This window comes from Falco peregrinus, chromosome 7 (genome assembly GCF_023634155.1).
Source record: "Falco peregrinus isolate bFalPer1 chromosome 7, bFalPer1.pri, whole genome shotgun sequence".
Classification (NCBI taxonomy): domain Eukaryota; kingdom Metazoa; phylum Chordata; class Aves; order Falconiformes; family Falconidae; genus Falco; species Falco peregrinus.
In genome coordinates, this window is record NC_073727.1 from 21,076,997 (window position 1) to 21,098,690 (window position 21,694).

At 48.9% G+C, this 21,694-nt stretch overlaps 1 long non-coding RNA gene and 1 pseudogene across 1 annotated transcript; both read right to left on the bottom strand.

Annotated features, from left to right (window-relative positions):
- Positions 1-1,934: 1,934 nt before the first annotated feature.
- LOC114010179 (uncharacterized) lies at positions 1,935-4,807 on the bottom strand. The gene is made up of 2 exons (XR_003557345.2): positions 4,604-4,807; positions 1,935-4,202 (listed from the first exon to the last, which is right to left on the bottom strand). It is a non-coding gene; the product is annotated as an uncharacterized LOC114010179 (long non-coding RNA).
- A 505-nt stretch (positions 4,808-5,312) lies between these two features.
- LOC101920208 (myotubularin-related protein 4-like) lies at positions 5,313-18,954 on the bottom strand (annotated as a pseudogene).
- Positions 18,955-21,694: the final 2,740 nt, after the last annotated feature.

Sequence of the window (21,694 nt, forward strand, 5' to 3'; positions counted from 1 at the left end):
TTTCACCAGACTCAGCATGTACTCCAGTTCTTTGGCTAGGCAGTGTTAAGCTGCCCTCCCGTTACAGTCACTTCAACTAGCCTTGATCTTACTTGATTTTATGAGGCTACTCATCCTTTTAACTGGAGCTATGCAGAAAACCACTTATCTGTGGTGCCAGAAATCCCGTGCCCCTAATTAGGATGTGTTCCCCCACGGAAGTCAGGATGAGGACATTTTCCATGGAAGGTCTAGTTCTTTCACAGACAAAAGGCTCTGCATTCCCACAATCATCCTAACAGTCCTCCACTGCATCTATCTCCATTTCCACTCACCTTTCGTGGGCATGCTTGCCCAGAACTTGGGGGGGGGGTGGGGGGTGGGGGGGTGGGGATCCTGATGACTCAGTAGAAATCTGACAGGTTTCCTGGGCACAGAGGCACTTTCCTGGTCCCAAAGTAGACATGCACTGCATCTGTAATGCAGAGTGGTCACTTCAGTGCTGGCAATGACCAAAACCTACAAGCTACATTCACTTCTGTTCCCCATTGACAGGTTGAAGCGCTCTGAAACCCAGCACGCCATGGCTACAAAGAATGCTGACCATACCCGCTCTTCATATGAAACAACCACATGTAAGACAGTGCAGCGGATCTGGGCACTCTTGATACCTCTGATGCTTTCCAGGAACATTGGATGAGCTACACAGCACCCACGCACAGCAGTTCCGATGAGGTAGGAGGGAAGAGGCACCTCTTCTTTCCCAAGAATGATTCCTGTGGTACAATCCCGCGCAGCTTCAGCTGTGTGACTGCAGAAAAAAATGCAGGAAGCAGGATCGTTATTGCCTGCTGTCACGGTCCACACAGTGGACTCACGATGGTTCGTTTACTATGATCTTGAAGCGCAAAAAATCAAGGTGACCACGCCAAGGGGTTATGCTTCGATCAAACAGCACAACTTTATTGTTTGCCCATAAAGTGGCATGCAATAGATAGTGACAGAAAATGAAGAAAAGGTAAAGTAAAAAGAAAAGGAAAGAGGATTATAGCTACCACCACAGGTCCAAGGTGTCCCTATGTCCCAGGTCCAGGCACCATCCCGCCGGTCCTTCTGATCGTCGTGATCCTTGGTGGGGAAGATCTCCAAAGTTGGGTTTCTAAGGAGCCATCCTTTATGCCAAGCAACACACCTTGCTCCTCCTCTGGCCCATGGATTGTTGCCAATCTCCACCTTCTTGAGCAAGGTAACCAGTATGTCCAAAGAGGAGTGCCCGAGGCATGGTTTGCCTTAGAGGTGGGTGGCTTCAGACCAGGAGGTGTGGTTTTGTATTATAATGATATTATAATGAAGAAAGTTCACCTGAAGTGCAAGTTTTCTTGTTCGTTGTTACAACAATGGTTGTGATCCATCTTCTGGACAGCTGTTATGCGGCCTTGTCGTAGTTGTTCCTTCCAGTGCCGGGTGGCAGGGACCAGCATAGTACTCCTCATACCATGCAGTTCTCCTTCCCAGAGTCTTTGGGTCTTGGTGTCCATGAGGACCGCACTCCATCTCCAGGTCTCTGTTAGCAATGTTGAGACAGTATCATTCTCTTTAGACTGACTCTTACAACGACCTAGCCGGCAAAATGTGATATAAACTGTTGGTGAAGAGCTAGTGAATCCTAGCAGCAATTCCTTGGGAAAGAAAAATTCCTCACCAAGTCATCATGGGAGAGGCTGGAAGGCTGGTATCCCCAGCAGCTGCAGGTTTGTTTGGAAGAGAACAGAGGGCCTCAGAGCAGAGGACCATAGCATAGCGTGGCTTGTGTCCTACCCTTGGCTCTTATTTGTGAGAAGGGATATTAAATTCCTAACAGCAATGGAAAAAGCAGTAAGTGAAAGCAGCCTGGCAAGCACTGTGCAACAACAGTAATTCACCACAAATGAAAGAATGGGTCCAAACACAGCAGCACTAATATAGAGATTTTATTTTGACTGTATTGAGTTGTACAGCACATTTTGTTTGTCACAATGCTATCACACTGATTTTAGAGTTTTTGGCCAGCACATTGTGATGCTGAAACTCACAAGAGCTAAAAGCAGTTTGGACTAATGGCCTGAACGGAAGGGCCAGGAGTACCTAGTTTCTGGCTTCCTTACTGCTTGCAGTCATTCCAACATGGGCAAAACAGGAGCAAATCCAGTTTCTTCTGCCAGCCCAACGGTCACTCTTCCATATCTGGCAATGATTGCAAGGTACAAAGCAGGGGAAAATCTGAAGCAAGGTGCCTTCTCTTCCCAAAGCCATATTGGTTGTTCCCAGTATGGAAAAGAAGGAGAGTCCAAGTAAGTACAGCGTCTTCAGATGATGCTAGCTTTGTTTGCACTATTGGGGTTTACAAACCCAGAGGCTGACATCAAAGTGCAGAAAAGGGTCATTATTCTATTCCCTCCAACAGAGATGACAAACCATTAGCAAAAATTTTGGGAGATCACAACAGTGTAAAGCACTTTGCCTCATTAGTAGACCAAATGTCTTCACAGGTCCTCCCCACCACATAGGAAGTCTCAGCTCATGAGATGCAGAATATATCGGACACTGTCATTTAGCTGGAAAGAAAACCTGCACTTCTGCAAAGAAATGCCCCGCTTTCAAACTCTTCTCCCTTGTTAATATCCACAGATTTCTTAGAAAGGAGGCAGGATGGATACTCCCCGAGGAATCTAGGGATTAAAAGCCCCTTTTCTTTCTAAAGCTTACTTTTTTTCTAAACCCAGTTCCTTTTCTTTAGAATGAGCTGGGATTCCTGCTCTCTATTTTAAAGAAGTAGAGAAGCAACTACAAATTGGCAACTCTGAACTCTGACCACTGTACAGGAGACAAAAAGACAAGTCAAATTCAAGAGGCATTTTAGGTAGCGCTGGGGCAAGTCAGAGAGATTGTTTTCACCATGAACAGATGCCACACGTTGTGTTTATCACTGTAGCTTGGCTGTACATGCTGAAGTGAAAAGCAAAGACCATAGTGTCTATGTCAGCCAGTGTCCTTCCCCACCCCCATTTTGGTATCGATGCTTCATTCTCCTTCTTTGGGTTACATTAAGTGCACAGAAATATATAGCAGCATTTGGACTGAAGCCCTTGCATACACCAGACAGTACATTCCAGGAGGTAAAACAACACCTTATGGCCTATACCCTCAAGGTATCAAGTTTTCAGGATAAAGAGCAGTAGGAAGTGGAGAGCTGAGGGCAGAAAAGGGGAGGAGGAGCAACACAGGAACACAAGTTCTGTTTCCATGCCAGGAGAGGATCAGGGTGCCATTCCTGTGTTAGCACCAGGCTGTGATATGACCGCAGACAAAGCAGACGGGCAGAGCAGAAGTGAAAAAGCCAGTCTCCCATCTCCCTGCAGCAGTGGGGTCAGGGGCAAAGTCAAGTGCGTTCACCAATCCCAGCAGAACGTGAAAACGGGCAAAATCTGCTTGGCCCATTTTCAGCTGGAATTAATTTCTCTTCAACACACAAGAGAAAATCAATTAGTGATGGCTAATGAGTCTTGTTCACCAGGCTGATCGCAAATCACACTCATGGAAAAAGAATCTACAGAACTGAGAGACACAGGCTGAGGCCCTTCCAAAGCACGTGGTACCACCTGGAGCCTGCCCTCTTCCTTCTCGTACAGCAGCCTGCCTTTGTAGGGGGAGTTGGTTCTAAACATGCCTTTCTATTGCTATTGCTTTGGGGGTACTTTGCACAGGCAGTAGCTGTGAAAACACTGCTTTCCAGCCCACAAAAGAGAGAGGTTGCAATCCTCTCTTTAGCTCTAGATCATCAAGACTACAATGTGTGGGCCCACCAGTACCAGAGTGGGGACACACACCATACCCTCTAATCTCAGCTCCTCTGCTCCAGACTGATCGTAAGACTGCTGAAGACAGTGCATTCAAGCTTGGTGTTCAAGTGTTGCACCAAAAGCCTTCACAATTACAGTGGAGGCAGAGTCACCCTTCAAACCCATGAGAGAAAAGGCTGGGCTTAGACAGGTCCCTTGTCTGGCATTCAGCTGGAAGCTGTGGTGATGGGTTTCTTCAGATGTTGGCTCATGAGCTCCCTGGCACGAGACACTTGGATGTGGTCATCACAGGAGTTACAAACGAGGACGGGGTTGTACAACTGCTGATCAGGGATGGGTAACTTCAGATGGCAGCAACCAGCACAAAACACATTCCTACAGTTCCTGTCAAGGAGCAAGAAAACCAGTGAAAAGAGACCTGGGAACACCACAGCAAAACTTCAGCAAGCACACAGGATCCAGTTTAGGGATGAGGTACCAGCCTTACTTACGATATATCAACAGGCTTCTTAAAGTATATACTGTGGTCTCCCAGAGCAAGCCAACTGGCTACCACTAAAAAGGTACTAATGGGCATCACTACCTAGGAGAAGGATCACAGGCCTTGGAAAAACAGAAACAATGCAGAATGGAAATCGGCAGGGAATTCAGGCGGCCTGGCAAATAAAGACTTAAAACTTTCTCCTGGGAGCTCGAGGGAAGAAACATTGCAGACAGGCATTTTGTGAGGTTTGTGAGAAACAGGCTGAGAGGAAGAGTGGAACTACAGTGATAGCATAGTTTACCTGCGGTGATGCCTCCGTTTGGCCAGCCAGAATTCACAATCGCAGTTAAAACAATGCAAGGCCATGTGGTCTGCAACCCAACGTGTGACCTAGGGCAGACACCAGTCCTCATCAGCTTTCAGTTTGCAACATGACAACGACCAGGTCTCAGGGCCCCAGTGCAGGCTGAGCTGGCTTTGGACCACAACAGGCTAGCTCAGAGCGAGCCCACCCCACAGGTCCCTTTCTATCGGGCACTGCAGCAGCAGAGGATGCAGAGGATGTGTTAAAGGACAAGGGTGGCTGCTCTCTGCCTTGCTTCCAGATCACACTCTGCTGCCATAACCACCACAGTTAGCTGCAAAGAAACCCTCCCCTGCTGCATTACAACTGCCATAACAGAACACATACCTCAAGTCTCCTTCTTATCAACAGGCTCCCAGCTTGCTTCTGACAGTCTTCACTATGATCAGAACAGAAATCCTCAGTGTCACTGCCATCCGATTCCTTCAAACATGTCTGCAAGAAGAGGTGAAGTCACAAATCCCCTCAGCTGCCTCATTCACACAGCCAAGGGCACTCCCCGCTCTGGCCATGCTCAGTGCTTGTGAGGGACACGTGGGTGGCTCCACAGCTCCCCATACGAGGAGGTAAAGCATTCATGACTATGTAGGAGCCACTGCTTGCTCTCAAGATGCAGAGATACCTCCAGGCAGCATGAGGACACGGCACATGGACAGGAGGGGAGCAGGGCTGAGAAAGCATAGGAACAAGCTTAACCACTCAGCCCAAAAGTAAAAGGTTGCAAACTGTGCATTGGAAAGGGCAGTGTGAGGGGGGGCACAGGGACCGCCGCTGCTGGAGCCACACTGCCAGAGTTGGGATGTTAGAGGCAGTTACTTAGAAAGTCATCCTGGTAGTCCATCGGTGGCTCGGCCAAAGGGGGAACAGAAATGGCAGATGTCCAGGCGCAGCTGCAGCTCTCTCACCTGCCTGCGCAGCTGCTCCACCTCCTGCTTGTAGCTGGCCTTGATCTGCCACAGCCTGTGCTGAATCATGGCTGTGGGGAAGGGGAGCCCGTCATTGTCCAGATAGAGAGGAGGCACAGGAGAAGGGCATTTTGGTGGCAAGTGCTTGGGACCAGACGCTTGTTTCAGGTGGCAGGGTAGCCACGAATGGCTGGGCTTCCTTGCAGGGCCTGCAAAATGCGTGCCGACGTGGCCAGAGCAGACTGAGGGTTTTGCACCTTCCCTGGCAGCCCACTGGCCACTGAGGCACAGGCCCGGTGCCCACAGAGGTTTTCTGCTCAACCTCTTGCTACAGCAGCCATAGGAGAGGAGGTATCTGGGTGCAGGCTCCCCACTGAGGAGTGATGTCACCATTCCTTGAAAACTGTCCCAGTTGGACCCCAGGAAGAAGAACTCACTGCTTTGGCTCTGGGAAATGGGCTTGCGCCATTGACCTAGGGACTCTCCCCAGCCAGCCAGACTCCTTGCAGGGCGCACTCCTTCCAGCGTCACCTTTGCTGTTGTCTTCATTCAGGCAGTGAATGCCCAGGGCAGGGCTTGGGATGTCATGTCAAGGCCCTTTTGGTGCCAGGGACACCTGGCTGCGAATGTCTTGGCAGGTGGCACTTCTCATGGGGCAGTCTCCTCCATTGGACACCATGCCAGTAGCCTTCAAAGGTTCCCGAGGACAGGTTTCTAACTGGAACTTTCTGGAACTGGTGGAAACCCTGTCAGCGTTTTCTTGTCTGGAAGAATTTGGAGCTGGACATGTGCCATCCAGTTCCTCCGTGTATGTTTCACTCCCCTTTTCTGCCTCCAGAGAGCCACTGCTTGCTGGCACAGAAGCCCAGCCACTCAGTTGCTTGCTATGTCCTGTGCGCTCAGCATGGCTGCTACAAGCGCTGTTGGCTTGCAGGGGAGCGTTTTCCTCTTGCTCCTCCACCTGCTGTGTCTCTCCTGCACCCACCGCACTGCCCTTCGCTCAAGTGTGGCTCAGCTCCCTCAGCAGCGGCATGCCGGGCTTCCAGGCCCACCCAGACCTCCTGACAGCAGTTATTCAGGTTGGGATCACTAGACATGCGGGTCAGTGGGCTGCTGGAGTCACAAGCCGAGAGCAGGTCATCCATAGATCTTGTCTTTAGTAATCCAGAACCCAAAAGCAAAGCAAATCTCACAACAAACCCCCTGAAACTTCCCTCATTTCAGTCAGAACTGAGGTGAGGGACGGGAAATGTTCCTAATTACGGATCAAAGGGTGGGGGAGGGGCGGTGCAGCAGCATGAGAACAACGCTATAGCGTGGCCTTTGCCATCTGCTTTTTTAGGTGCAGCAGGGAGCTGCACACATTCTTCTCCAAGTGGCTGGGACAAGAGCTACAGAGCTCTTGCTCTCCACAGGAAAGATGAGAACAGGTAAAACAGAGGGACTACAATGAGTGAGGAGGTAAAGGCAGCCTGCGGGTAGGCAGCAACTTGGGCCTGGAGCTCTAAGCTCTTACCTATCCAAACATCTGCCACTGAACTCCTGGCTCTGAGGTCAAGGGTCAGGTAAATGTCCATGCCATCCTGTCCCAGAGGATGTGGCGAGGAAGCTGGGAGATACACTGCTGTCCAGACATGCAGCCCTCGCACATGGCACACTGGATGCAGCACCTGCAACCACCACTTACAATCAGAGATGAACGCAAAAGGAAACCCCTCCAAACACTCCCCACACAGTCCCTGGTGCCTGGCAGATGAAAAGTCTGGAAAACTGGGCCAGGAGCTCTACTGACCTGCTCAGACCCTGGCATATAGAGAAGATTGTGGAAGTTCTTATTGCCAGCCCATAGGAGGGACCACACGGAGCAGGTACGCTTGTAGATGTTGTGCATCTCTCACTCGCAGGGGCTGTTCCCAAGGAAGGTCCCATAAAGGCAGGAATACGTGTGCTGCACCAGCTTCACCTGCAGCACTAGAAGGGGAACAATTGTCAGGGCCATTGGGAAATGGTGTCTCCTGTCTGAAAGGGAAATGTCTTGCGCTCCTCTGGGGTGGCTCCTGCACTTCCTACCCAGCTGGTGACCCTACTGCTGTCCTTTTCCACACAGAGCAGAACAGAGAAGGGACAGCAACAGGAATCACTTAAAGTGAAAGCAACAGTCAACTCATACCATAACCATCCCTCTATAACCCTAACGTGTATTATTTGATAAGACCGAGATTAATAGCCATTGTTTCCCTAATGTATTTTTTAAAAATGTTTCAGACTCATATTGCTGAGATATGCAAATTAGGCTTTTAATCAAAACAGTGCTGCTGATGGTATCTGAATTCACTGGGCTAGACAGGGACGTGCAGAAGAAGCAATTGAAAGAAACCAGAGAATATAAACCCTTTGTCACTGTGCAGTCTGTTAGGTCCTCTGAGCCTGCACTGGGAAGGGAGGAAGAAGTTACAAGGAGCTAACAGAAGCCAGCAGTAGTATCACACATACAGACCCAGGTCAAAATAGCACAACTGAAGGGCAGGGCTGGACCCACACAGTGAAGGTATGTCAGGAATGCCAGCAGAAAGTCCCAGCACTACTCAGACACTTGGCCATTTTTAAAGAATTCAACTTCTGTCTTCTTTCAGCTACAACACTTTAAAATATCATGGCCTTCCCTCTGCCTCTGCTTGCATCTGGCATGGGATAAAGAGATGTTTGCACGCATATCTCTTACCAAAAAAGTTTCATTAAATTCAAAGAGGCAAGGAAATTGCCAAGAAGCTGATGAACAGCATCCAGCCACTGGAGAAACACTGGGCACTGCTCATTCTGATCTTCCACCTTCTCCTGGTCACCAAACCTGTGACTGAAATCCAGCCAATCTGATTCAACAGGCACCTGGAAGCCCTGTAAATAAAAGAAAAAACTAACTGCTGACACTCTTCTGTAGGCACATAGCAGGATAAGGCAAGGCCCATCTGCCACTCGCGCAAGGTAAACGCAGGCCTTCTGAAGGGCTGGAAAGGAGGCTGCACCTGTGGTTGGTTTGGGAACAAACCTGAATGTCAGAGGTTTCCAAATACAAACTAACAGCTGTTATTTCTATACAAGAAACAGCTTGGAAAATACGCACAATTAGGAGCAGAGAACCAGCTGAACCTTGAACACAAGAGGTTATTTACCACAGTACTTCACCAAGCTGAGCAGAAGAGTGACGTACCATTCACCGAAAACAGGCAGGAAAAGAACATGGAAAACCCCAACACCCACAATTGTAGCTCTGAAACATCACTAAGCTTACTGACAAATGTGACCCTGCTCCTTTCTCTGGAGACTCAGAGACAAAAGCTGCCTTTGAACAGACATGAATGAGCAGCCCAGCACAACCCACACCTCCATGGTCCTGTAGTAAGGGTCCAGAAGAACCTTTGCCAGCGCTACAATCTGCGGAGTCCCGTCCCAGCTGTCTGAGCAATGAACCAGCACTGGACGCCCTTCTCTGTCAACTGCACTGGAGACTAGCACTGCTGCCTTCAGCATGACAGAAAGGTGCGGCATCCACTTGGTACTCTCCAGGGCTGAAAGCCAGCTAGAAGGTGTGCAAAAAGCAAGAAAACGATTGCTTAGCTCTCCAGTGGGAGGATAAATAAATAAATATACACACATACACTTTAACTGAAGTCTTTTTGGAGTCCACAATGAAAATCAGTCTTTTCTAAAAGATGCTCAAGAGGAGCCAGCCAGCCTAGAATAAGCACAAAGAATTGAACGCCTAACTTCAAATTTTCCCAGATACAACTCTACATTTTACAAACCCTCAAAGGACACACACAACCAAGTGACACTGAGGCAGTGCTGCAACCCCTTCTGGATTACCAGGGGTGAAAATAAGCAGTGTTCAATCACTGTGGGCACATTCCCTCCATTTTCTGAGGTAGAAACCTGGGACAGGAAAAAGGAAAAGGGAGGGAACCCCCTCCAGGACATTGACATATATGATGTCAAACTCAGCTAGAGAAAAGTCACTTACTGGGGTCTGGCACCTGGCTGCAGACAGTACGTAGATACTGCAAAATGTTCCGGATGGAGTCAATGTTGGCCATGCCCATGAATGTGACTTCACACTTTGGGTAATACTCTAAACGCAACAGAGATGCAAACATTCAGAGAGCTGCTGTCACTGCAGCTCTGCCTCCATACACTTAGTATAGCTGTTCCCTCACAGTACCATTTCTGGTCTTCAGCAGTAGGTAGGCAGTTTTTCTAGAAAAGACTTGTGGGCCAGCAGCGATCAATATGGAATAACAGACTGCACGAGCAAGAAGGGGAACGTGGTGCCAGAAACTGAGTACCAAAATGCTGACACCCACACACCCACACACCCCCTGCTGTGCTCTAGGACCCCCTTGACAAAGCATGTTCAAGAGGAAGATGTTCCAGGATGCACTTAGCCCTCTGTACCTTCACATTCGCAGCCACCTCCCTTTGCTCTGTTGGCCACAGCCACAGTGTAGGACCTGGCATCAAGAATCAGCAGCTCCTGAGGAGTTCCTGCGTTCTCCACACCTGAACACATGGTCAGGGATGAGTCTGCAGAGACAGACACGGACTGAGCTCCCAGCACCTCCCTCCCTCCTACAACAGGCCTCCAGTACCCCCCAACACTGGCTGTGAATGAGCCCAGGGACCTGCCCCACACACCGCTGTTAAGGCATGACAGGGCACAGATTATCGACCTGGATATTGGGTTTAAACCTTGCATTGTGACAGCCCTGTTAGCAGCAACAGCAACACTTAGGTGTAAAAAGCACTGACTAATTCATGTTTAGGAGAGCACGGAAGGGAGTGAGCTGTCTCACCAAAGTCAGCATCACAGGCCTCGCTGTGGTCACTGCTCCCGTTGTGTGGCGTGCCACCAGATACCTTTACTCCAGGGTTCAAGGAACAGGCTTTGGCAACAGGTGCCACAAGATACTCGTCATCAGCATTTCGCCAGCACCACCAGCTGATTTCAGGCTGGCTGCAGCGTGCAATCACTGCCCCATTGCACACGTCTGCAAAGGAAGGGAGAGCCTAATGAAGCCTCACCTGGAGAAGTGAGGAACAAGCCCAGCAACCTCTCCTTAGGTACAGTCCGCACCTGTGCAACCCTCCTCACTGCCTTGTCTGCTGCATTTACTCTTGCATTCAAGCACTGAAACAGGGGGCAGGGCATTTCAAATAACCATTATTGAATAACAGCAGCAGCGACACAGAAGCTGTCACTCATGTCACGGCCATGAGGAACACGAGAAGACAGCACAGGAGCGGCTAATGGAGCTGGAACAGCTGGCAAAATGAGATTGCAGAGGAGTAGGTCGCTGCAGCGGCTGTTGGGAGCAGCCGGTGCCAGTGGATGGTGACAGCTCCGGGGTCAGCTGCAGCTCACTGGGCCTCACCCCAAGGATCGAGGGCTGTGCCCGGGGATCAACTACCACTGAAATGATCGGGGAGTTTCTGCAGCCAGGGGGAAGCTGCCAGTTATTTAGCCTTCACTAAACTATTTTTATTTATAATGATATACAAATATATACTATTATCTATAAATATATAATATATAATATGCATATTATTGTATATAGATATATAAATATCTAAACATTAAACCACAGGGTTTAAATAATTATGGTTGTACTTTGGTAAAGTAATATTTATTTTAATGCTGTTCTGTTCTTCCATTCTCCTCCTTTTTCTTCCTCACTTAAAGTATATACTGGTTGTTAAACCATCTCATTTATCACTTCTAAGCTGGAAAGATTAGCTCATTCCCATCAGACTGGTTAGTTTCTGGGTGGAGGCCTGAGCTGGTGTTTATTAAGAACCCCTAAAATGTGAAAACAGCCTACCCTGGCTGTTGCTTATTGATGCCTGGCAGAAGGCCTGAGGTAGGAATAAGTGTTCTTTTTTCACATGAACACACCAGTCAAGTCATTCACAAGCGGCCTGGAAAGGGAATGGGCCATTAGGTGACAAAGTTGCTGGTGATACAGAATTATCCAGGAGAATCTATGGCTGTCTGGAAAAGGTTGCAAAGGATCTTGTGATAAAAAGAGAGCACAGAATTTAATATAAATATATGTAAAGTATTTACAGATGACCAAAGCATAACCCCAGCTATGACACAGAGCAGTTCAGTACAAATCAGCAGCCAAGCCTCAAAGACTTTGAGGTCACTGTGGAGCTCTCAAATAGCCTCAGCTCAATGCTCAAAAGAAGCAAAACGGTTAAGAATGTGTTAGCAGTTATTTAGAAAAGAGTAAGACAGGAAAAATTATGGCATCACATCTTACGCATCTTCAGAGTGACAAAAATTTCTCACCAATCCATCTCAAAAAGGATAACGTAGTACTCAAGCCTCCAGAGAAGGGTGGCAAGGACAATCACAGGTATAGAAGAGCTTTGCTATAGGGACAACTTAAGTAGGAAACAGCTCCCCACCACAAGAGGAGGACAAGAATGGGTGAGAAGCATAAAAGGTCATAAAAGATATAAAAAAGTGCATTTGGAAGATTAGACTTATTTTTCCCTGATAGAAACACAAACAGGTACTGGAATGGTCATGATATATGTTCAACAAGTATTTTCCAGACAACAACAAAACAGACAGTGGACTCACTGCCACAGTGCAATGTGGAAGTATAAATTGGTTCCAAAATACACTGAAGTCATGGAAGGTGGGTCCACCAAGTGACCATGAAACATGACCACACATTCTCCTGAATAGTTGTTGTAGGAAATCTAAGATATTGGCTGCTCCAAAGATGCACCGGGAAAGAATACCTGCATACCTGTCACATTTATTACACTTCCCCAAGATGCTGCTCCCAGTGCCTGGCTCTCCTTGGAGACAGGGTAATAAATTGGACAGCCCCGCACCTCAGTTCTTTACAAGAGTGCTTGCCCCTCCCTATCCCACCACCCCTCATGCAGCACCTCTCTGAAGATGAGCTGGAGTAATAACAAAGATATAGATAAAGCTCCTGACAAACAACATCCAAGTATTTTTCTTTTATTTGTAGGTCAACAGCTCTGAAAAAGTTGCATTGGTGGCAAAGCAGGGGATGTAATGCTCTAGATCCTAAAGCACATACCAGCACACACCTCAACCCATTGCTCAAAGGCTGTTTAGCTGCCAGCGAGGGCTATTAGAAGCACTCCTGAAGGTATCTCTTTCTCATGCTGCCACCCTGTAAGAGGCCCTGCTTTTCCACAGAGGATGACAGTGCCTGCTCATGTTATTTGCTGTAAGGCAGTACACCAAGAAAATGCATCAAGGCTTTGAACTCCTCCTAACAACGGTGCACAGTATCTCAGAAGCAGCTACCACATTTTTCAGGAACAGTCTTGCTTCTCGAAGACAATGTTCCCTTATTCTCCTGAGGCAACTTATCAATAAATGCAGAAAACGTATTATCGTTAGTGACACCTCATAGCCACTAACGATGAAGACTTTAAATTGAAGACTTCCAAAGAAATAATATTCATGTTCAGCCAAGTCAAAATACTGTGAGCTCCTTTTTCTTTCAGTGCTCTCTGCTGCTGTTCTGTTTTGCAAGGACTTACAGAGCAGTCACTCCCAGAAGATCTATTCCTGTCTTCAGGATCACTCAAGTATGGTTAATACAGACAGCAGCAAAGGCTTTGTTTGTACTAGTAAATGAAACTGAGCCCACGTGTGGACTTAAGCACCAGCCTGTGATCATCCAAGCTTGTTTGTTAGCACACCTACAGGTTTTGGCCTGTGCCAACCAGCACTTACCCAAACAATGCCTAAGCACGTTTTGGGGAAATGCAGGTGGTGTGCCAGGGACTGCTCCCAACAGGCATTTGGATGCAATGGCACTGTTTGGGGTGCAGAAGGTAGAAGGGTTTAGCTGTGTAGGCCACCTGAAGTCAGAGGTAGCCTGCTTAACGTAATACTACAAACACTGCCAAAGAGTCGTATTACATTCAGAAAACTTTGTAGCACAAACTTCTCAGCACTGCAACAAATGCTGGGCAGAGGTTGGCCTTGAGGTAGCCAGTTTCAACAGACATAGTGACATGCCAATAAACACAAGGAGATATGGCCACCACTGATGAGCATGAAGTCACCAGCAAGCAGAAAGTATAGCAGGTGCCAGCAGACAAATCAAAACCGCAACCGAGCTTGCAGTGAGCTTCCAGGTCAGGGAGGCCCCCATAGCTTGACTCTGCGTTCTCCTGTAAACCCACAAACATATGAACCATTTCTGGCCGTTGCTGTGGAACTTTTCTTCAAAGGAAAAAGCTCCTTTCTTGAAACTGGCATGGCAGAAGGTGCCATAGTGTTTTAACGTATGTGGACAAAATTAATCTTTAGAGAGCCTCAGTTTACTTTTAATTACTCAAGAACCCAAAGCCAGAGTATGCGGTGCATTTGTACTTTATCAGTTGAGCTTTTACTCCCAGATTCGTTTGGAGCACAAGGCTAAAGTGCATCTGATACCATCAGTACATGCCATTTAGCCCATAACAATCATCCAGAAAGCATCAAGTAACCTCTCTCTGGCCATAAAAGTGCTCATCCACAATGCAAAGTCAAACAGCTTAGCTTGAAACGAGAAAAAGCTGAAAGAGAGTTTACACAGCTGTCACCTAAAGGTTCCCAGCTGAGAGGCATGTATACAAGTGCTTTCATTTCTCAAGTCTCAACTAAACTCCTCGCTCACGGGCATGATCTGAAAAGCCTGAGACTGAGCGCTCAGCCATGGTGCTGGAGCAACGCCCACTGGTTTCCCGCCGCTTCCCCGACAGCCACTGCAGCATGAACAAGGCAAGGTGATGCTGAGTGTCTGTGAGGAGCCCTCTTGCTAACATAGTCTCAAGGTCTTCTCAAGGTGGCTGTGTAGACAGAGAGTAATAAGCGGCTGGCATACAATGCCCGTCTGCCTATGCAGTCAGCTAAATAGTTAATTGCATCCTTGGCGTTGTTTTACAAGTGAATTGTGCCTGAAGGCTCCTGCATCTCTGCTGTACTTCACTGAGGACTCAGAGATGGAGACCTGAACTTCTGCTTTCCCTAACAGCTAAATTATACTTTTATAGAAAACTGATAATGTGGTACCTTTGGTGTCATGTTGTATAGATCTGCGACCCAATGAATTCAGAGTTGCTCTCCAAAAGGTCTGAAGTCTACCAGTCTTACGGTTACAGAGTCCCCTACAGGGATGCACACACTCCAGCGGGGTTCTCCACTCTCTCCTGAACTATGAGCGAGGAAGAGGAGGAACTGAGTGTAGGGCTTTTAATTTCTTCCCCTTTCATGCAGCACAAGGCACTCCAGAAGCAGTCATGGCCCTCACGGAGCCTCCTGGCCAAGACTTCAGTCTTGAGGGCAAAGGCTAAAGAGTGCATGAAAGTGAGAGAGACACAGGGGCAAGCACTTGTCCCACCTTGTAACATCACTTGTCGGCATCTTCTAATCTGATCCCAGGCTGCAAAGGGTTGCAGCTCCGCTTGTAAATTACTGGGTACCATTACAGCGATACTATCAAGCAAGGAACAATGTTAGAGCAGCAAAAAGACACGGCTTTGCCCTCAGCTGGGGAGGCACACTGGGACAGTCTCCAGCGCCAGACCATTTTTAGCAAAAGCAATCACAAATACAATTAACTTCTTAGCCGACTTGTCTACAAAGAGGGAAGAGCTCCATACAATAAGCAGCACTCATTATTACTCTGCTGCAGAATTTAGTTCTTCCAGAAGTAATACACTGTTTTGCCAGCATCTAACAGCAAATCATCCAACATGAAGATGCAGAATTAAGGTACCTGTAAGTGCACTGGTTTTGTTTCCTGGCTTTTGTGCTTCCCAAGGTTGTCCTTTGTTGTGCAGCTCTGATACTTTCAATTTTTTTATATATTTGGATATAGTAATTGCTAACACAGAGTCTAAGGCTAGAAATCACAACATATATTTTACAACATGCACACTGGCTGTGTGCACCTATTCCACCACCCTCCCATTTGCTTCAAATATGTCAGTCTCCCTGAAGACACATTTAATGAGAAACCACCCCCCTACCCGGCAAAGCCCTGCTTTATTTGCTGCCTAGCCTCCTGCATCCCCCTGGATAGATTATTTTTGGAAGGCTGACCAGGGAATATTTACCAGCTATTGAATCAACAAAATTCAGCCACATGCAAACATTTCATTCTGTTACCTAAACGGTGTCAGAACTCTCAGAACTCCATCAAAACAGAAGTGATTTGCACTTCAGTATTAAAAGTTATGTCCAGGCCTGAACACCTAGTTGAGAGCTGGGCCACACAGCAGGCTCCTTTGGGCAAAGATTTCTTTTCTAAGCAGCCATTATGCAAGTACCAACCTGTGAAAAAATTTTAAAAACTCAAAGAGAGAGAACCTTGATCTGACATAGTGCTCTTGCTGCATGTCCCGTAGGAGGAAAGTCACCCACATCTTTAGATCTAATGGAAAGTAGGAAAGAAGCAACAAGTGCAAGGTTCTGCATGTGGGCTGGGGCAATACCAAGCACAAGCACAGGCTGGGCAGAGAATGGATGGAGAGCAGCCCTGAGGGGAAGGATTGTGGGGTGTTGGTGGATGAGAAGCTCAACTTGGCCCAGAAACGTGTGCTTGCAGCCCAGAAATCCAACCGTGCCCCGGGCTACATCCCCAGCAGGGCGAGGGAGGGGATTCTCCCCCTCTGCTCTGCTCTGCTCTGGTGAGACCCTCCCTGTGCAGTGCTTGTCTTCTCTGAGGCCCTCAACATAAGAAAGACATGAAGCTGTTGGAACAAGTCCAGAAGAGGCCACCGAGATGCTCAGAGGACTGGAGCCCTCTCCTGCGTAGACAGGCTGAGGGAGTTGGGGTTGTTCAGCCTGGAGAAGAGATGGCTCCAGGGAGACCTTAGAGCAGCTCCCAGTTCCTGAAGGGGCTGACAGGAAAGCTGGAGGGGGACTTTTTACAAGGGCCTGTGGCAAGTAAAGGTCCTTAGTAGAGGTCAGAAACCAGCATTAATTTCACTTACAAAAATACATGGTGGTGACACCACAGGCACCACTGTATGGGTAAAACACAACTTTCAGGTACAGGCAACACACAAGGTGAGAACTAGCAGGGTCAGTCATTCTGGTGGGCAAAGTCTGGATATGTATTTTAGCTGTAGCAGAAGCCCAGTAACCCACAGCAGCGTGTGTAAAACCTTACAGATTTCACAAAAAAGAAAAAATCATGTTTTCGGCCAGATGTTTAGCATCGCAACATGTGACTCAACACATTCAGCTTTATAACATCAATTAAGATATGCAATAATCTTCATGGAATCCACTGACCACATCCAAAATTAAACATTAACACAACACAGCTACAGATCGTGACTGATCTGCACCATCCCCTCTCTCTCACCACAGCCTGCAGGGCTGGGGGGCAGGAACACAAAGTGACAAAACACACAGGTGGACAGCTCACACGCAAAACACCTCGTCGCTTCGGCTATAAATCCGCAGCCAGGAAATAAAACCAAACGCATTGCGCTGGGAGCTGAAGCAGCAAGGAGGGCAAAGCGGGGAGAGGAGCAGGAAGGCAAGGCAGGTGGAGCTGGGTAACATGCAGCTGCTCTTCCCTGGAGCAGCTTTCCTTGAGCTGGAGTCACCTCCGCAACTTTTGCAAACTCCCCTTCCGGGACGATCGGCTCCACTTTGAGGGGGATCACCCTGATAAAGGCTTTCTGTGCTGCCGACCTCTCCGACTCGACCGCCGCTGCCAGCACCAGCCCTGTATGGTCCAGTGCTGCCTGCAGCGTCACCATGAGCAGCCAGGGCCAGAGGACAGCCAGCTGCAGCTGAGGGCCAGCACTCATGCTACCAGCTGCAGCAGCAGGCTCCAGCCACACATACCGCTCAGGAACAAGTTCTCACCCTGCGGTGGGCTCCGGCCATCGGCGAAGCTCGTCGGCTTGCCCAGCATGCGGTCCCAGCAGCAGGGAGGTGGGAGAGTGGGGACAGAGCGCCTCGGTCACCGCCAGCACTGCTTACCGCACAACTTCTTCAGTCCTTGCCATCACCGTTTCTCTTCCTTGGTGCCACGTGCTCAAAGGCCACTGGGAGCTCAAAGGCATATTTTAAACAAACAAACAAAAAAAATATCCTGAAGTATAAGTCCCTCCTCCAGCAGATAAATCCCAAAAGGTCAGCAGAACAGGTTGCAAGCAAGAAATCAGTTCGGCCCTACAGGAACACTGGGGCACATTAGGAACGTGCCGGTCCCACGGAGATGAGGCCCCGGGAGATCTCCCTACGGACGTGGTGTCCTCGTGTTTCCCACCCAAGGGTTAGGGAGATCCACAGGTTCAAAACATCCATCTCAAATACCCCTGAGAGACACCTCACCTTCTCGCCAGCACTTCTGACCACGTCAGCTCAAGCTCTTCCCCCTGAATGTTACCTGCAGTTACCAGCGACCTTCTCAGAAATTATGCTGGAGGTGTTGCTTGAATGTATGGTGAAAAGGAAGTTTGCTTCAGTACTGTTCTGCAAATCGAGTCGATCCCTTCCATCCTGCTCCATCCTGCCAGAAGTGCTTCTTTCAAGTCTGGAGATCAACTTCACTCTTCTCCGGGCAATCCACGTTCCGAGTCTGACTCCGGGTACAGTTCTCGAGAACAACTAATAAAGCTCGGAGCTTCTCTTCAGAATTTCAAGTTCCCAGGAAATAAAAAGGCTCTCAAAGTCTTTGGACGTTTAAGATACCACACCAAAGAGGTAGCAAGCAAAAAGTTACAGCATCTCTGGTTTCTCTCGCGCTTTTTCTGTGCACGCCCAAGTTCTGGTATGACCGCTTCCACGCGCACATTAAGAAGATCCCGACTGAAGGCCCCACAAAATAAAATGTAAAGTTCCATGGTCTGCCCAAAGGTCCCATGAAATGTGTCGAGGAGCCTTCTTAATGTAGAGAGCTCAGGCAGAGGCTGTTTTCAGCTAAACCCAAAGTTACGGTGATCGCACAGCCATGAGGAGAAAAAATGGTTTAAAAATTATAAAATAATCTGCAAACCTGTTAGGTGGTGCGTGCCTGCTGGAGTCTGCAGGGGCCGGGGCGGGTGGAAACTGGGCTGTAAATCCTGGGCCAAAGTTATTTCCAGCAGCTTAAGAAAACTGCGTGGGTCTGGTGATGTCTGCTCGCGCTCTTTAAAAAAAACCACCACTACCCCAAAGTCGGTATTTATAATAAAAAAAGGTTAAAAGACAGCAGGCAGTCCCCGCGGCGCGCAGGCAGCAGGCAGGCAGGTGCGAGCAGAGCCGAGAGCACTCAGCAGGGTCAAGGGCAGCACCGCCGCAGGCAGCGCTGCGGGGCCGACGCGGCGGAGCGGAGCGGAGCGGAGCGGACTGCCCGCACGCAGCGCGAGCCCAGCGCACCGTCCCCCCGCGCGGCGCCCCCGCTGCCGCGAGCGCCAGGCGCCGGGGGCGGGCGGGCAGCAGCGCCGGGCGCATTGGCAGCGCCGCAACCCCCGCTGCCCCGCCCCGGCACAAGCGCGGCGAAGCCCCCCCCGGCCCGACCCCCGGCGCCGGCAGCTGCGGCCGCTCCTCCCCGGGGCCGGCCGGCGCGCTCCTACCCGCGGACACACCGGGAAGGTGGAGCAGCCGGAGCCACTGCCCCCCGCTGGGCCGGGACCGCGGGCTCCCCCTGCCGGCTCCGCCGCCCGCCTGCAGCTGAGCGGGACGGCACCGGGGCGCGAGGGGGCAGCGCCGGGGCCGGGGCCGGGGGCCGGTCCCGCCGCTGCCGCGCCCGAGGCGCTGCCGCCGGGAGCTTCGGGCTCAGGCTGGTGCTAGAGGCCCGGAATTCGGCGGCTGCTCCGCCCTGGCAGCGCTGCCCGGCGCGTAACGCTGCAGGTCAGACCTGAACCTCGGCGTGGGGCTGCAGCCGGGAAGCGGCGTGCGCGGAAACCCCGCATAGCCTCCGCAGCCGCGCAGAAAGCGCGCACGGTCCGGCGCGTCGCTGGGAGCCGCCGCCGCGGCTCCCGAAGAAGGGCCAGGGGCCGGGGGCGACTCGTTGCGCGCAGCCAGGCTCGCCCCTGCAGCCGCCCCGCAGGAACTGGGACATGGCGCAAAGAAGAGCGGGCCGCCTGCTTGGAAACTGCTCCGCCGGGCAGCGGCCAGTGGGTGATACACGTGTCAGCAAGAACCGCTGGAACAGGAAGCAGCCGTTTCTTCCAGCTGTGATATGCATACCCTTTGTCAGCGAGAACACGGAGAGAACACCAATGCGACACCCATTGCCGTGTCAAAGCTTAATTTATTGCAACACTGCTACAAGTCTGACAAGGGAATCCAGCTGGCAGCTGCTGCACATCTGTCACCTCCAGAAAGCACCCCCGCTTCCAACGTATGTCCACCAGCAGACGGAGGTCTAGGAAGAGAAGGGAATACTGAGTACGTATCAGTGCTTGTATATGTTTCCCTTGGCAGCATACTATAACATACGCTTCCAACGGCAGACTATAACCTGATCACCTGAGGCCTACCCTGCCTGGGCAGGGGTACAACAGAACACACAAGGGAAACCACATCCCACCCTGGTCCCGTTAACAGGACTATCGGTAAAAACATCTTATTACAGAAGTTGCTACTTATTTTAAAATACCTTATTACAAAACATCTTATTACAAAAGTTACTACTTTTTTAAAAATATCTTGTTACAAACCATCTTATTACAGAAGTTACTACTGGTTAAGAAATATCTTATTACAGAAGCTGTAATTAAAGGTTTTGCCTCAGTTCATCTTACTGCCCGGTGCTCTCTTAGCACATCCTGGCCACAGCTGGGAGCTACACAAGCTGAGGTGGTCCTGACAACTTCTCTGCTCCCTTCTCGTGCGTTTTGCTCAGGTCTGGCTCGTATGAACATGCATGAAGCCATTATATTGATAGTTTAGGTGCTCTTCCACATGGATTTCCTTAACACCACAAACAGAGGATGTGCCCCCTTTATCCTTTAAACAGTATTTTAACATAAACACAAATGTATAGCTATTAAAAACTTAAGATCTGCTATCAACGTAAGTACAATCTTCCTCTAAAAGTTTAAAAAATATTTTCAAGACATAATTAAAACAGAGTACTAGAACAATAAATAACAACAACAATAATAATAAAGAACTTATCATTACAGATACCATTAGCATCAAAAGAAAATTACTAAACCAGAAGAATTCCCCAGGAATGTAAAAGATCAGCAGCTGTGACATACATACACTTGCTGATGAAACAGAGAGCTGGTTCAGGAAGGAAGAACATTTCCTGGTTAATCACTTAGAAAATTAGCTCATCTTTCCTTTAGCTGCTCTCCTGAAATCTCTGACCCATTCAGACCCAGAATCTTGCGACTTTCCAATGCTTTTGTTTCATACACGACCCCAGTAAAGGGCCACAGTATGACTTCAAGCAAAGACAGCGAGAACACCAACCACCGTCTATGCTGAGCATACTGTAGCTCCCAACAACATTAAATAAATAAATAAATAGTTAAATAGATTCCTAATAGACCACTAAAAACAATTTGCTTCCCAGTAAGGATTTCTCAAGAAAGTTTTTAAGGTTTCCTGTTTACAAAAAGTTCAGACTTTCCGTATCTAAAGAATACAAACAGCTAAGTAATTACTTCATATTAATTACCCTGACCACTAGGTGCTTTATAACTTGACAGGTAGAAAATGTAATGAAAGAGGCCTACTAAACAATACCCTACCAAGTTGGAAAGAAAGCAAAAAATAGAGTGGTGTGTGGAGGGGGGGGTTGGTTGGTTGTATTTGGGGTTTTTTTTGCTTTCTTTTGGGTTTTTTTTCGGGGGGGGTGTGGTGTTTTGGGGGATTTTTTGGTTTGGGTTTTTTTTAAACACAGCTGAAATGATCCAAAGTGGCTGTAGTGTGCAAAGCTCCACTGCTGCTGGGGTCTGACAGGGGAATCCAGCTGGCAGCTGCTGCACATTTGTCACCCCGCTTCCAAGGTACATCCACCAGCAGATGGAGATCTAGGAAGAACAGGGAATACTGAGTACGTATCAGTGCTTGTATATGTTTCACTTGGCAGCATACAGAGCAATTGCATTTCTATCAGGT